Source organism: Dipodomys spectabilis, unplaced genomic scaffold (assembly GCF_019054845.1).
Source record: "Dipodomys spectabilis isolate Male_0828 unplaced genomic scaffold, ASM1905484v1 ptg000137l, whole genome shotgun sequence".
Lineage (NCBI taxonomy): Eukaryota > Metazoa > Chordata > Mammalia > Rodentia > Heteromyidae > Dipodomys > Dipodomys spectabilis.
In genome coordinates, this window is record NW_024870814.1 from 945,002 (window position 1) to 960,785 (window position 15,784).

Sequence of the window (15,784 nt, forward strand, 5' to 3'; positions counted from 1 at the left end):
ATTGAGGCTTTAGCCTCAATGAACTTTCTCATATGTTTCAATCAGTCCTAGCTCAGCAAATTATGACAATGTTAGATACTCTCACTATTTCAGTGCTAGATGTTCCTTTAAAAATATGAGCTATTTTAACCACTATGGTTTCTATAGTAAAGATACATGATGGAAGGATTATTTCCTAATTTCCGCATCAACTCTGAAGATCCTATAAAGCATATCTATGATAAAAATTTCAGCCTACACTTAAGTTCTATGGGCCTGTCTAGCAGTATTACCAGTATTTTCGTCACAGGACAATTTGAAATAGGGTATGGATGAATATATAAACATCTGGATGAAGCCCACAAAAATGTAAGCAAACCTGAAAATAATAGGGCTAAAATATTGTAAAAATAATATATACTTATGTACTAAAGACAATGCTATCCCTTAGTAATAACTACCATAAGAAGCATCAACTTCATTTGGGATGAAAGAACTACGCTATTCTGATCTGAGTTATATGAGTTTCAGGGTATTGAATATATGTGTATATTTATACATGTATGTTTCTATTGCTTAAGAATTATGAGACAGGGGGCTGGGAAGGTGGCTCAGTGGTAGAGCTCTTGCCTTGCATGCATGAGGCCCTGGGTTCGATTCCTTAGCACCACATAAGCAAAAAGAAAAAAGCCCAAAGTGGCACTGTGGCTCAAGTGGTAGAGCGTTAGCCTTGAGCTGAAGAGCTGAGGGACAGCGCCCAGGCCCAGAGTTCAGGCCCCACGACCGGACCAAAAAAAAAAAAAAAAGCAGAGTTAGAGTTGGACCTAAGTGATTAGAATTATGTGGTTCCAAAGTGATTAAGTACTTGAAAAAGTCACTAGGTGCTTAGAATACTTTCAATTTCTTTCCTTATTTTCTAAAAGTTCAATGGAACAAAAAAGTTCCCTCAAAAAGGAACGCAGAGATGAGACCAAGTATAGAGTCAGAAGAGAATTTTTTTAAACCACATTTCAGAGACCCAGAAACCAAGAAAGGTTAAAAATGTAGATGGGTAGTTTCGAAATCAATAGCTGATACCTTTGCCAATGGCCCCTCTTCCTTCCTGTTGTCTTACTTTTCTTTCTGGCTTTCTAAGATCAGATCAAAAGAGTTATTTATCTGAAACCAGGGCAAGATTTCATTGTCAACATACAAAATATAAGATTTCAAAGGACAAAATAATATTTTTCAATCGAATGTTTTGCTTCCTACTGAATATATTTCAAATTGACAAGGAAAGCTGAAAAAATATTTCTATAACATGTCATCATGCTTTTATTGTAACCCATGTTAGACCTAGTGCCTTTCCTAGGATTTATACACTGTGAGAGGAAATCAAATCAGCAGTTCACAAAGATACAGGCCATATTGGGTAAGTTAAATAACACAAACAAAATTAGGTGGAAATATTTTCATTGATCTAAATTTTTTTCCTACTATTTTCATGTTAAAACTTCGTCCTTCTTGTAGATAGAGTTAAACTGAAAATTTAAAATAAATTCCATTCTCTCCCATTAAAGCATCTTGATTAAAGAAGAAATTAAATATACAAGGAGGTGTGATGGAAGTATCAGGGAGAGAGACAAAGAGATGTCACTACAACAGTTATACAAATGCATTCCTATTAAATAATATTATTAAGGTCATTTTGTTAAGACCTTGATTATTGTTAATTGCAAATACACATGATGGTTTAATCAAAACTACCTACTTTCTACCCTTTACTGAAAATTTTGCATTCTGACTACCTTACAAGGGTAAAGCTTCATCTAAACTCTCAACTATAATAACTATCAGGAGATTGTCCTGAATTATTCATACTAATTATGCTGAATCAAACACTATAGATAGGAAAATGTATTGCCCTCTAAAATATGTTTTTTCCAGAGAGATTTCTAAATTGATCACAATCTCCCATTTTTTATGATTAGACCAATGGGTCTCTAGGGTGGTCAGAAATGTGTGTAATGAATTGAATTCCAACCACCATGATAATTTTCAGCACAATCATCACCTTAAAATTAATTATACATTTTCCCTGAGTTTCATAAATAATCATAACTTCAACACAATATAGACAAATTATCTATCATAGTAAAAGATACATATCTTTTCTTCTGGTGACATTCTATTTTTATACATCAATTTCATATATACTACATTTCATAAAATATAAAACATATTATTCTTTTTTAACATTTTTTATTGTAAGATACTGCACAAAGATGATTTAGTTACATGAGTAAGGTAATGAGTACATTTCTTATCAAGCATTGTTACCCCTTCCTTTGTTTTTCCCCTCCCATTCCTTCTGTCCCCATCACCCCAATTTCTCCCATGTCCCCTGCCCTGAACCTGTAAAGTTCACTTTCGATATACTGTCTTGTACATCTCATTGTTACAATGGGTCAACCTTTATCCTTATTTACACATCTCATCATTTCCCTTCCCCTCCTCAAATTAGAAAAATGTATATACAAGATGCAGGGCACCAGAATCAAATACAGTGAAAACAGGGGTTATACCATGGGGGAAGAATATAAAAAAGAAACAAAAAAATCACAAAGTATATTATAAGTGCATTAAAAACAATAGCAAGAAAGATAAAAATACTTGTGTCCCTATCTTAGGATTCATTTTGCTTAGCATCATCTTACATGGTCATATGTACATAGATTTTGACCTTTTCTGCTTGTCCTAGACATATATTAGTTATTGCAAATAAGGGAAACCATGGGACTAATGTTTCTTTGGTCCTGGCTTACTTCATTTAATATAATTTTTTCCAAATCTTCCATTTCCTAACAAATGGGGTGGTCTCATTCTTTCTGATGAAGGCATAGAATTATATATATATATATATATATATATATATATATATATATATATATATTTCCCCTTGATCCACTGATCTACTTAGGGGTATCTGGGTTGGTTCCATATTTTACTATGGTGAATAATGTTGTGATAAACATAACTGTGCTGGTAGCTTTAGTATGACCTTGTTTATGATCTTTGGGTAAATGCCCAAAAGTGGGATTGCTGGGTCATAGGGGAGCTCTATGTGTCTATTTAGAAATCTCCATACTGCTTTCCAAAGTGGTTGGACAAGTTTACACTTTCATCAACAATGCAGTAGGGTTCCCTTTTGGCCACATCCCCTACAGCATCTGTTGTTATTAGATTTCTTGATTATAGCCATCCTAACAGGGATGAAGTGTAATCTCAATGGTTTTGATTTGCATTTCTTTTATGGCTAGAGAAGTTGAGCATTTCTTCATATATCTATTAGCCATTCTTATTTCCTCTTCAGAGAAGTTTCTCTTTAAGTCTTTAGCCCACTTATTTATTGGGTAGTTATTTCTTTGAGGATTTGTTGTTAGGGGAGTTAATAAGTATATTTTAGATATGAGACCCTTGTCTGTTGTATGGCTAGTGAAGATCTTCTCCCAATCCATGGTTTTTCTATTGACTTTGCTAGCTATGTCCTTTACCAAGCAGAAGCTCTGCACTTTCATGAAACCTTATTTGTCCAACCTTTATTTGATTTGTTGTGTTTCTGAGTTTTTATTAAGAAAATTTCAGCCTGTACCAAGGAACCCTAGAATTTCTCTTATTCCTTCCTGTAATGTTTTCAGGGTGTCTGCTTTGACTTTGAGGTCTTTAATCCATTTGCAGTTTATTGTGGTGCAGGATGATCTATGAGGATCTAGCTTTAGTTTGCTACAGGTGTTTAACAAATTTTGCCAGCACCATTTACTGAAGAGACTGTCTTTCTTGCATTCTATATTTTTTTTAGTTCCCTTCTCAAAAATTAGGTGGCTGTAGATCTGTGGATTCATTTCTGGGTCTTCAGTCCTATTTCATTGGTCCTGAGGTCTGTTCTTGTGCCAGTACCAAGCTGTTTTGATTACTATGGCTTTGTAGTAGAGTTTAGAATTTGGTATTGATATTCCTCCAGTACTGTTCTTTCTGCTAAGAATTGTTTTTGCAATTTGGGGGTCTTTTATTGTTCCATATGAATTTTTGATTGCTTTTCCTATTTCATTGAAGAATAGGGTTGGGATTTTGATAGGTATCACATTGAATTTGTAGATAGCCTTTGGCAGTATACAATTTTCATGATGTTAATCGTCCCAATCTATGAGCATGAGATGTATTTCCACTTCCTTAGTTCTGCTTTAATTTCCTTTTTCAGGTTTTTAACGTTTTCATCATGGAGGTCTTCACTTCTTTAGTTAACTCCTAGGTATTTTATTTTTTGTGGAGCTATTACAATAGGAGTTGCTTTGCCAATTTCAGCTGTGCTCCTCTCATTATTGACATACAGAAAAGCCATTGATTTCTGAGGGTTTATTTTATAGTCTGCTAGTTTGCCAAAGGTTCCTATCAGCTCAGTAAATTTGGAGTTCAGTCCATGGGGTTCTTTAAAGATAAGACCATGTCATCTGCAAAGAGGGGGATTTGATTTCATTTTTCCCTATTTGGATCTGCTTTATGTCTTCATTTTGTCTTATGTCTCATCTATGCAGTCGTTTAGATCTGAGGTTTTTCTGTTGAGATTTTGTTAGATTCGTCTGTCCAGGGGGGTTAGTGGTATGTTAAAGTCCCTTACAATTAATGTCTTTGGATCTATGTGAGAGTTTAGGAAAAGTATTGTTTCTTGGATAAATTTGGGTACTCCATTATTTGGTGAAGAGATATTTAGAATTGTAATATCCTCCTGAAGGAGCTATCTCTTAATTTGTATGTAATGATCTTCATTATCTCTTCTTGCTAATTTTAATTTGAAGTCTATTTTGAAGTCTATTTGAAATCTATTCTGATATTAGGATTGCAACTCCCGCCTGTTTATGGGGGTTGTTTGCTTGGTAGACTTTATTCTAGCCTTTCACTTTCAGAATTTTTTTTAGCTTTTGAATGTTTAGTTGTTGTTTCATGTTCTCCCTTTTCTTCTTGAATATATATGCTTTTAAAGTACTTTCTCCTCATGTCATGGGAGGAAGAGAAGCAATAAGTGTACTCATACATACAACTAACTTTCCCTAGAATTCCCATCTTATTTTAGCAGATGTTAAAGTCTTCTGCCTAAATTTTATCTCCAAGTACTCATCTGTATTATTTTTCCCTGATCATATTCTGTAAAACTAGCTCCATGGCAATATCTTTCCCTTAAAATTGCAATAACAAACTAGATTTTTGCCCCCACTACATTCTGATATCTCACAAGGAAGAAATGATTCTTCTAACAATACTAGTACTTACAAACAATATGATTAATAAAATTATGGAACATAACTGTAATCACAAAGAACACAAAAACAACTACATTATAAAATGGACTGCTGCTCACACACTTAAAGATTTAATCATTCACTCCTCTCTGTATTCTTCACATAAAGTTGCCAAAGGTATATGTACAAAAGAAAAAGACAAAGAGTTAATTTGATGGTCACAGTACCATTTATGGTTTCATGCATGTAACAAATTCAAAAAGTGAATTTATCTATCAAAAGTATGGGTATAGAAATTAAGTTTCTAAAGTAATACATAAAAATAATTTGCAGTTCTTTAAGAAAGATTAACCCCATTAGATTTTTTCCTGATGAAAGTTAAACTTTCACAATACTTGAGTGTATAACTAATGCTCATTTTTTCCCCTAAAAACAACCAAAAATCTCCAAAGTAATTTCAGTATTGAAAGAATATCTTGATTCTCAAGATTCGCTAATGTGCCCTATCTAAGTTCACTCCTGCCAAAGACTTTAAATCCAATTAGGTGTTACCATAAATAATTTAATCATTAGAAGCCAACACTCCTTCAAGATATTTCTAAAGAGGTAGTAAAGAAATAAGCCTGGCAGAACAACACACATGCAGTTCCAAAAGCACAGCTGCTTCCTTCTTCTTGCCAATCTATCAAAATTTGATCAAATAAGAACAATGGCTCTGCATAGAAAATGTCTATTAATTCATTTTCCACTTTGCCCTCCAGAATCTCAACAGCTCCACAGAAGCTATTACGATCATATCCTTGACATTGTCTGACATAAAAGCAAATTACTACCAATCTAGGAAGGAACCTGAACATGAGTACTACTGGATTTATTGTTCTGCTGAAATCCCTGTCATTTTGATCCAGTTAAAATTTCTGTCAGAGAAATAGATTGATACCATGAGAAATTTTAACTCAATGAACACAGGAATACCAATTAAAATGTAGATCTTAGTTTCCTATTTCAAAATGTGTACTTTCCACATGTTAATTCGTTAACTGGTAAATATTTTAGGTAAGTCAGCTCTCTTACACTCTACCTCGTGTGTGCCTACATATATGTATGTGTATGTATGTGTGTGCTGTATAATGGGGACACAGGCTGCTAAAATGTTTGAATAATAATACTCTTATAAACTGCTAAAATGCCTGAATTGTAGTATTCTTATAATTATTCAAAGATAACTCTCAGCAGCAACCTCAATGAAAGGAAAACAAGAAACACTTTAATATTTAAAAATAAAATGAAAGAAAATCACATTTGAATTCAGCAAACAAGTAGAAAGGTTGTTCCTGAGATTTTGATACAGAGGATATGATCTCTTGCACAACATTCTGCCTTTTGTACCTCATGTTGAAAATTTTTCTATTTCCAAAAAAAGACTAAATTGGTAACATTTTCTGAATTAGTAATACTGAAAATAAATTGTAGATTTTTGTCAAGTTGTAAATGTAATATGAAAATAATCTTTTTCAGAATTTTTTAACTTATCACAAAGATATCAGAAAAACAGTTATGAAAAGATTTTCAAATAACAAGATTTTAATTAGGATTTCTTTCTACAAATATTAGGCCTAGGAATTTTGTTGCACTAAGCAGAATTTGGGGAGCCTACAAATCACACAGTGACAGTTGCTATCTATTATATTATCTTTCTTTTGTTGTTGTTGGTGGTGGTGGTGGTGGTAGTTGTGGGGCTTGAACTCTGGGCCTGGGCTCTGTCCCTGAGCTCTTCACCTCAAGGTGAGTGCTCTACTACTTGAGCCACAGTGCCTCTTCCAGTTTTCTGGTAGTTTATTGGATAAGTTTCATGGTCTTTCTTGCTGGGGCTGGCTTTGAACCACGATCTTCAGATCTCAGCCCTCTCAGTAGCCAAGATTACAGGCATGAGTAGTGCACTGGCTCCTGGCATGTCTATTTTTTAAACACAATGCTATTGCTACTGACAAATGTCTAGGGTCACATTAGTTCAGTGTAACAATTGAACATGGGACCTCATTCTCATTGGCCAAATCTTGAAGTGATGAACAAAAGACCCAACAGAAAAAAGAATGAGTGTCTAATGAAGATTCATTAATGGAGATCTGCAGGCTATCACTTCAGATTCACTTATTACATATCACAGTGAGTCATATAGAAAGTGATGACATGTTTCTAAGGATGTAAGTCATAACACTGGAAGAATGCTTTCACAAGAACCGTCAAAAGCCAGGTACAGGTGATTTGAGGAAAGAGAATTATATGTTGCCAGGAAACCAGGCCTCATCCATTAGTCATCACAGGAGGCAAGCACTTATATGAGAGCATGCTAGGCCTGTAAACAATGGTTTATTAGGTTAAATTTTTACAGTAAAGTTATAGTTTCTGGCATGTTTTACTGTGAAATTCCTTTGTGTATTCCATCAGTGTAGCAAATAACCCCAATCAATTTAACTTCATTTTTAATAAAAATTTATACATTCACTTTAGCCCATGTAAGTAGTTTGTGTAAATAATACAAAAATAGGGCTAGGAATGTTGCTTGGTGGCAGAGTGCTTGCCTCGCATGCATGAAACCTTGGATTCGATTCCTCAGTACCACATAGACAAAAAAATCAAAAAGTGGTGCTGTGGTTCAAGTTGTAGAGTGCGTGCCTTGACCCAAAGAAGCTCAGGACAGTGCCCAGGCCCTAAGTTCAAGCCCTAGGACTGCCAAAAATATACAAAATACATTTCAATTCATTTTACTGTGCCTCACCTATTCCATTCCAATATTATTTTCTGTTAGCCCTTACTCTATTTGACTGCATTCTGTTCAAGGCACACCAAGCCAATTTATTGCCAGTAGTATATCAGAATCCCCTCTGCACTAATCTTATAGTATGCATCTTGTATTTGATAACATAAAGGGACATTTACACTATTCTCAGAATCTCTGCAAATTATAACTTAAGTTACAGGGTAGGCACAAGAAGGCTGGAGACAACTGAAACCTGAGGGATACAATCTCACTACTAAAACTTGGGTTTTCTATGTGTTGTGCATCGACATTATACTGAAAAAATGGCTGAACTTTATCAACTATCAAACACTAACACACTACTGCAAATGAGAATTTATCTAGTAAAAATGCAATCCCAAAGAGGCTCCATAGTTTCCTATTGTATAATATGCTAGAAATTACTGTTCCTACACTGTAGCATGGCTGAATTCAGATGACTGATTAGAACCTTGCATACACACACACACACACACACACACACACAGATCAATTGACAAGATGGTTTCATCTTTTTTTTTTTTTGCTTGCTTTTCTACAACTGCAAATCATCTATTCATTTAACATTTTGTGTTTCTCAAAGTTATCCCCAAATCCTTATTCTTGAAGTGAAACTCATTCTCCTGTTTTCAGTTTCATTCTTTCTTCAGCAACTAATTCAAGAAAGGGGAGTTGTCATCTATAGTTGTGTTAAGCCCACCTCCCCTGCCACAAAGTTAAATATCTAGCAATTATCTTTGTTACCTATCTTATTTGCACTCCTCTTACCTAATTCGTCACCCTAAATATCATTCAGTCACCCCCTCTTTCTGTTTCCCCCAACACCATTCTTTTCCAAGCATGACAATTCTTGCCTGAAATTCTGCTTCTGCTTCTACTTCAACTTCTCTTCTTCCTCCCTCACCTCCTCCCCATCCTCCTCCCTCTTTTCCTTCCCTTTCCCATTCCTTTACCTCTTCCTCTTCTTTTTATTGTGCTGGTCATAGGGCTTGAACTTAGGGCTTGCGAGCCGTCTCTTAGCTTTTTTATTCAAGGCTTTACCACTTGAGCCACAGCTCCTCTTCTGCTTTTTTGGAGATTACCCACAAATGAGAGTTGCAGGGAATATCTTGCCCAGGCTAGCTTCAGACTGTAATCCTCAAATCTCAGGCTCCAGAAACAGCTATGATTGCATGCATGAGTCACAGGCACTCTGCTTAAAATTAAACATCCAACATTTGTTCTTGTCTCCACTTCAGTTCCTCTCTAAGGTGTCCCTTATTCCAATTACTATTATCAAAACATAATTATGAAGCTGAATGCCAGTGGCTCATGTTTAAAATTCTAGCTACTCAGGAGACAGTGATTTGAGGATCATCATCCAAAGCCAACCCAGGCAGGAAAGTCCATTAGACACTTATTTCCAATTAACCAGCAAAAAGACAGAACTAGAGATGTGACTCATGGGTTAGAGTGCTAGCCTTGACCAGAAAGCTCAGAAACAGTGCCCAGACCCTGAATTCAACTCTAAGCACTGGTACACCCTGCCAGTCCCCCCCCAATACACATGCATACACATATACAATTATGATTATTATTTTTCCATCTTAAAACACCTCTCCATCTACACAGAAAAATAACATGTAATGCTTTTTAAATATAAACCTTTTTTTGACTCTCCACCCTTCAAGGACTGAAATTTATTCCCTCCCCTCCAATCTAGTTCAACTTGTGACTGGTTTACTCAGTGGAGTCCAACAGAAGCGCCCCTTTATGGCTTTCCAAATGGATTTCCCAACTTTGGAAAGTTTCCTTGATCCTGGATTGCTAAACTGCCTTGTGGAAAGATAAGCAATCCTGGGAATAACATACTGAGAAAGCCAAGGCAGCCATTTTACTTTGCAGCCCCAGGAGACTTTATACTTCCAAACACAGTTAGAAGTATATATCATATGTATGTAAGAATGAAAAAAAAAAAAAAAACCTTGGAAGTGGGTCTCACAGGACCCGCCATTTTTCTTTTCCATCCAGTTGAGTCATCCCAGCTAAAGGTCCAGGTCTAGGGTAGCAGAAGAGAGTCATTCTCACTATGTCCTTTCTGAATCCCTAGCATATGATACCCATAAATGTAATGAAATTATTTGTGACTTAGAACACAAAGTTATGCATCAGCTCATTACTCTGAAATATATACTGAAATAGCCTGAAAATGTCCAAAAGGCATCACCATTGCCATGTACCACAGAGCCATGTTCTCTTTGGGTTTTTCATTTACGAATCATCTATTAAGTCTTTACAATGCTCAAATTTCAAGTCAAAAATCACATTCCCATAGAACATTTATTGGCCTCTTTTTATTATTCATTTTATTAGATCATAGTTTTCAATAGATAAAGGGTCTCTTTTACTGTGTCAATTATTAATTTTACAATTGTGTGTGTGTGATTTCAAAATTATTGTCTGTTTTCACCATTCAACACTTAGTTTCAAGAATGGAGAGATTATTTCTATTGCATAATAGCATTAGAGACTGATTATTCAATACTATATCCCCTGAAACTGTTACATATCCAGAGAAGAGTTTGGCACTCTGTATATATTTCATGAACAAATTCTGCTGAATAGTGTTGTTATTTATTATTTCATTGTGGCAAGGAAATAAACACATGGTCTTCTCTATGAGTACTCAGTCATCAAGCTAATAAATTCTGTTTGAAAGAACAAAAAGCATATAACTCAATATAAATTGTCTAGGAAAATTTAATTAATATTTAAAAGTTTTAATTTCATTTTGTCTTAACCTTAGCAAAAATCTTAAGCCACAGCTGGCCTATTTATTGTACAGTGAGTGGTAACAGATTTTAGCTTCCAGATACCTAAAACTATTATTGAATAAAGTACATTCTTACACGGACACATTCAACACTCAAACTTTACTAGAAACAATGTATTTCAAAGAATATCATGTCAAATACTCCTGGCATGTGAATCGTTCAGTAATTGTCAGAATGAAATACATTTGACAGTTTGGGGAGGAAAATTTGGAAATAGAATATAATTAGAGAAAACATGTATATAAAATTGTATGGTTAAGACTAATTATTATCTTGTGTTAATATTTGAGTTCTTGCTGTCATTTATCGTATATATTTTGCCAGTCTTATTTGGGAAGCAAGTATAGTAAAGTAAAAGAAAGCTGAAACATTAATGATTTTCATCTTTCTCCCTCTTTAGAACAATGCAGTGTGTTAGATATTCACAAATCAAAACCAAAAAATCATATTTATTGAATTTTTGCTACTTACTATTTCTGGGAATCTTTGCACTAAACTCTCACAAAGGATTATCTCTATCTTACAGACTCAGAAAAATAAGATATCCTGCAGTCTGAACAAGAGACAGAACTAAATCTTTTCTCAAAGTTTAGTCAAATAAAGAAGCACAGAAAAAAGTAAGGAAGGATATTTTCCATACAATCAAAAGAAATAGGTCCAGGAATTTTACTCCAGAACAGATATCTTTCTCTTCTCTTATATAATAATGTAAGAAAAGTTTTGTAAGCCAGGCAGTAATGGCACAAAAAATAAAAGCTCTGATTTTAAAATTTAACAAGAAATAAATTGAAATGTAGTTATTTCCACAGTGCCAATCATGGAATATCCTTAAGTAATTTTAAGTGTCGGACACCACTGTTCTATGCACACACTTGAAAGAGGAGTACCCTTCCACTGGAATACTGATTAATGGAAAGTGATGCCCAAATACTCGTACATCCAATTAAAACTCATTTAGAAGTCAATTTACAACTTAATTCTAACTGAAATGTGGTCACAAAAAGTAAAAGCAAAGCAAATTTAATAAATAAAATTCTATCAACTGAAGAACACTTTGGTTTAAACTAGCTCCTTGGTACCAGAATCTATCAACATCAAACTGAAAGAGACAGAAACCAGAAAAAAATAAACAAACAAGATGTACAATTAAGGTAAAAAGCATGATTAACAGTGAGGTTGTTATTAGAATCTAAGGAGCACATCATTGCCCTGAATGAAGGTCACTGGAGATTAGTTGGGTAACTTATTCTGTATTCACCTCACCTGTTATAAAGCAAAGTTGGCAAGTAGATTGTACATTGAAATAATTTTGATGATACCCCATATATGTAAACCCCTGATTCAACACCCATACATATCCAATAAAAAAACATATTTTCCTTGTTATCCAACACTTTGTTTTTGATGATTGTTGAAGCAAAGCAAATGTTCTGCTCTTTCAGAGATAAAGCATATCTATGTCTATACACAATTGGACAGAATATAAAGATCAGAGTTAATGATCTGCAAGTGATGAAGAACAGAGCCGTGACAGTACTCAGGAGTGAAACTAAGTTTGGCAGTATTATTTGCTTTTATTATTTCGCTTTGAAGAATGCCAAAGAGCAAGAGAGTGAGGAATAGAGAAGTCTATCATCGGCCACAAAAACAGCAGTAGATGAAAAAATGAAAAGTTTTGTTTTTCCAAGGAAACTGAAAACTGGCTGAGAGATGCTCATACATCTAGCACTTTTCTGGCTGTAATTCTGAGAAGATGATTAGGATCTGAAATAAACAAAAGAGGAATGCCAACCACAATTCCTTTGGCTCCACAATTGCTTTCAGTCACTTTAAGATCTGGGTAGATTTATTTTTTGTTCTTCCTGCTAAAGGATGTGTAAACAAGAGAAATCACAATGAAAAAAAAGCTACATTTCATGAGAAAGTGAAGTAATTTTGAAGATTTAGAAGAGAAATGATTCTAAATATGATGACAGAATTCAAATAACAACTTAACAAATACACATGGCTTCAGTGGTAAAAGAATTGTAAAGAAGACATAGATTGACACGGAGACAAAATATTAGCATGTTAGTAATTTTTTTCATATATTTATTGACCATTTATGTACTTACTACTATCAGCCAAAATACTTTCCAATGTTCTTATAGAGTAATGTCATTTTTCATAGTTAACTTATTTATTTTTCATTGTGCATTTGTGTATTTGTTTTCCTATTAATATTGCTTGATCTACATAGACCCTTCTGGTAACAGGAATATGAGAGGCAGATTTTATTTGTGTGACAATTGGCAAATTACTTAAAACAGACACCATCTGAATAATATGTAATGCAATGTAATACTGTTCAAGAAATGTTATAATTATAAAATAATGTATTACACTTAAATATTCTCTAAAAGACAATAATATTTCAGTATCAATGAATAGTATATCAATCCCACATTTCTATGTGTACTTATGTATATGTATATATATATATATATATATATATATAATTTCTTCAAATTATTCAAGCAGTGTTTATAGAGTTACTGCTAAGATCTACTAAAGAGTTCGAGATTTAGAGATCCATGTTTAAAATTCATTCACTCACAAAACATAAAATGTCTTTTCATAAAACATAAAACAAGAAGTTGTAAATTAATACAAATCAAGTAGAGATTAATCTTACGGGGAAAGATAAAGTAAGGTAGCATTAAAGTGTAGTCAACTGAAAACTGTGGGATAATATTGTGCAAGAAGATGATAGTTGAGACAAAACTAATACTCTGCTCCTTCCTTCCATTTTTCCTTCTATAAGCAAGGGTATCTTCTCACTGAGAAGATGATTCTTAGCACAAGACCCAAAGAGAGCAAAGGAACAAGCCTTGTGGATATCTAGGAGGAAACATTTTCAGACAAAAATTGGTATCTTCATTTTTAACTACACATGGTATATCTTAAAGTAATTATAACTAAGCACATTTATTATGTACAATCAAAATATGATATATGTATACATATGAAGTGGTTAAGGTAATGTACTCACCCCTCAAATTAATTTTTGTAGTGAGACCTTTCAAAAATGCACTAAGATATTAAATTCTTAGAAACAAGAATTTTAGACCCAAACACCAAAGTCCAGGAATTCCAGTATCTGGCCCAACCACTCATCCATATAGACCAAGGCAGAGTAAAGTTTATTGTTTTCCTTTCCTTGAAGATTTTAGTTCTTCATATACCATATTTAATTTATTTGATCACATGTAGTTGTACATTTAAGTTGGTTCCATGTCTTCATAATTGTGCACAATGCTACAATCAACACCAGAATGGTTATGTCTCCACTACTCTGATTTCAATTCCTTTGTACTTACACCTAGACTGGGATTGATGGATCCTATGAAGGTTGTATTTTTAATATTTTTAGAAACATTTATGTTATTTCCCATAGGCGGTTATACTAATTTCTAATGAACAGTATATAAGGTTATTGTTCTCCACATCCTCCAACATTTGTTATTGTGTATCATTTTTATATTAGCTATGATATATATCCCACTGTAATTTCAATCAACCTTTTCTAATGACTATTAATCTTCAGCATTTTGTCAAAGATATGTTAAGCATTTATATGTTCTTTTTTGTTGTTTTTTTTTGAGTAATGCATGTTCAAGTCTCATACATATGTTATTTGTTTGTTTAGTTCATTGGTTTTGGTTTTTCTTGGTAACAGGTGTTTGAACTCAAAGCCTCATACTGGCTAGGCTGGGGCAATAGCTTTGAGATAGACCTCCAGCCCTGATTTTCAATGGGTATGTTTTTTCAGTCCTGGGGCTTGAACTCTTGGGCTGGGTGCTGTCCCTGTGCTCTTCAGCTCAAGGCAAGTGCTCTATCACTTGAGCCACAGTACCACTTCCATTTTTTACTGGTGGTTTATTGGAGGTAAAGACTTTCACAGACTTTTCTGCCCGGGTTGGCTTTGAACTGCAATCCTCAAATCTCAGCCTCCTGAGTAGTTAGGATTACAGCTATAAGCCACCAGCACCCAACTTCAACGGCTATCTTTTAGAGTAGTCTCCCTACTGTCCTAGTATATTCTTGAGCTACTATCTACCTACTTTAGGATTCCCATAAAAGTTAGGATTGCAAGTGTATTCACCATCCAGCTTCTATCCATGGAGACAGTCTTGTGATTTCCATGACAGGATTGGCCCTCTGATGCCATCAGTTCTTAGCCTCCTAAGTATCTAGCATCATAGTTGCTACCCACTGGCACCCACCTCCTTAACAATTTTTAGTTGAGTATTTTTACTTTCTTGTGATAGAACTTTGAACTTCTTGTATATTTTGGATATTAATGCCTTGCCAAATATATGGGTTTACATATCTTCTACTCTGTCTTATCATTTTCTCCCTCTTGCTTCAATTGTTTCCTCTGCCTCAATCTCATCATTTTTGTCTTTTCTCTATTACCTTTCAAAATTACTTGATTAAGCCTTTCCCTCCTTGCCTTTCTTCCTTCCTTTCTTCCATCCTTCTTTCCTTCCTTCCTTCACTTTTCTTTCTTTTCTTGCTTCCTTCCAACCTCTACCCCCACCTCTATGTTGATGAAGTTGGCCTCAAATCAAAATCCTCCTTCCCACAATTTTCTTAGTGCACATATTTCAGGCATGCTCCAACACACACACACACACCAAAACCAAGCTGATGCTGTTGTTGTCTGATTTTTATGCTGGTCCTGAAGCTTGAACTTAGGGCCTGGGAGCTGTCATCATGGCTAGCACTCTGCCCCTGAAGCCACAGCTCCATTTCCAGATTTTTGGGGATCACCTAATTGAAGTGAAGAATCACAACAAGGCTTTCTTACCTGGGCTGGTTGCAAAATACGATCCTCATATCTCAGCCTCCTGTATAGCTAATACTACTGGCCTGAG